Raw genomic sequence first — 2,483 nt, 5'->3', positions numbered from 1 at the left:
GAATTACTCTACATTCGACCTCGCTCGAATTACTCTACATTCGACCTCGCTCGAATTACTCTACATTCGACCTCGCTCGAATTACTCTACATTCGACCTCTCTCGAATTACTCTACATTCGACCTCTCTCGAATTACTCTACATTCGACCTCGCTCGAATTACTTTGTATTTGACCTCGCTCAAATTACTTTACATTCAACCTCGCTCGAATTACTTTACATCTGACCTCGCTCGAATTACTTTACATTCGACCTCGCTCGAATTACTTTACATTACACCTCGTTCGAATTACTTTATATTCGAACTCGTTCGAATTACTTTATATTCGAACTCATTCGAATTACTTTACATTCGACCTCGTTCGACTTAATTTACATTCGACCTTGCTCGAATTACTTTACATTCGACCTCGTTCGATTCACTTTACATTCAACTTTGCTCAAACTACTTTACGATCTACGACCGACTACGCCAAAACATTACTCGCAAGCAGCCAAAAAAGTCAGGAACTTAATCGTATAGCAAACAAAAAGATAACAACAACCCGGAAATATACAACAAAAAGGCAATCATTCCATTTCAACTATTCAAACTACATTTACAAAGGGGTTCGAGAACTGCCTCACAAAAATAGCAAAACAAAACAAAAACAACTAAGTATGATGTCTTTATGTTGTGTCATCACCATCAACGCACTCGTCATCATACCAAGAATCGTAGGTGAGCATGTCCGCATCATCATCAACCTCATCCCCGCCAGGCGTACTAGGGGCATAACCACAAGCTTCACGGGTCGCATGTGCTTTAATACGGATACCCTCGAGTTTCACTTCGGAAACTTTCCCATCGGCCTTCAGGGACTTGTACACATCAAGCTGAGCCTCAGCATAAACCCAGATCTCATACAATTCCCGTGGCACCACGGGGTTGGCAACATTATGAGATGTAGATGGGTGTGAGTGTTGTTGCACTTCCTCAGCCTTAAAGCCACAACCTGCTCATTCAATCTGGACAACTCTGCCTCTAGATTTTAGATCCACTCTTCTAACCTCGCCACCTTGAGCGCCGACGTCTCCACCTCATTATCCCGCTCGAACCTACAAATACGGAGGGCTTCATCTAAGGCCGCTACTTTAGACAGGGCGACCATTCTGCTTTTCTCAGCACGAGTCAATTCCCCTCGACCTTAATGCTCAACTCACCCCTTAGATTGATAGTATCCTCTTCTCTCCTCCCAAGCTCGGTAGTTAAATAGGCCACCACGCTTGAAGGTCGGCATTCTCAGCCATCATCCCCTTTCTCACCTCGATCTCATCTTCCTTGGCCTTAAAAGTTGCCTCAAGCTCGCTGCACCGACCGATGGCTTTCATTAGCTCATCGTCCCACTCCTTTAGCTCATCAACTTTTCTCATCAACTCTTCCTCCTTCTGTTTGAGCCCGTCACGAAAAAGTTGAAACTCGCTATCTTGGTTAAAGACGCCGGCAACCGTTCGGTGCTTGGTACGGTACTCTCTTTACTTAGAGGAAACCTTCGTTAAAACAGCCATCCTTCGCTCCTTACGCCGGTCACGCTCGATCCCTATGATGAGAGTCTGACAACCAAAAAAAAGTCAAAATAAGCAGATTACGTATGCTAAACAAATCCTAACATTAAAAAGCACTTGCTCGCAAAGACATGCCAGAAATACTAAGCGATAACTCCGCATCGCTCATCGCTTGTAGCACCATTTTCTCAGAAGCCATGCACAAGGGAGCGAAAGATGGCACCGCTCATTTAGAGTTAGCCAAAAGGTCATAACCCACAGGAATGATCACGTGCCGGTTAGGATCCTCCTTCCTTACCTCCACGCGAGTATTCCTCTCCAAGAATACAATTACCTCTTCAGGGTCGATGTTCGAGCCAAAGCCATCATCCCCTGCAGGTGCCGCCCTATTCGTCTCCGTCGCCGATGACACGCCACCTTCTGTTGTCCGTACAAGCTCCTCGCCATCACGCACCCCCTCAGCCCCAGAGGACCTCCCCTTCGCAATAGTATCTGTTGTGAACATGGCCCCTACGTCTGACGTACGTGCAGATGCCACTTCCGAAATAGTGAGTTTCTCCGGTTCAATATCAGTGACGATGGCCTTCCCGAGTTCCACCTTTCCCCTTTTCCTCGATGGTGACTCCTCTACATTGGACGACTCGTCTACAAGATGGTAGACCGGCCGGGAAGAGATCTCATTCCACATAACAACTTGAGAGGCGGAATCCCCCATCGATGGAGTTTGAGCACGACCTCCACGAATGGATTCGGCCAAAGTAAACTGCATCCCAACCGATGCGACAGCTTGGCGAAACGCCGGCACTGGAGCCTTCTTCTTGGAGACTCATCGACCTAGCATCAAAAGGAGATCGCGTCAACGAATAATGGTAAACGACGGAAGGATGAAGAAAAACAATACTTACTAGATAGGACCTTAGGCCCGAAATGCTTTTAGA

This window comes from Nicotiana sylvestris, chromosome 1 (assembly GCF_000393655.2).
Source record: "Nicotiana sylvestris chromosome 1, ASM39365v2, whole genome shotgun sequence".
In the NCBI taxonomy this organism is placed as follows: Eukaryota; Viridiplantae; Streptophyta; class Magnoliopsida; order Solanales; family Solanaceae; genus Nicotiana; species Nicotiana sylvestris.
Note: the sequence above shows the minus strand (reverse complement) of the source record.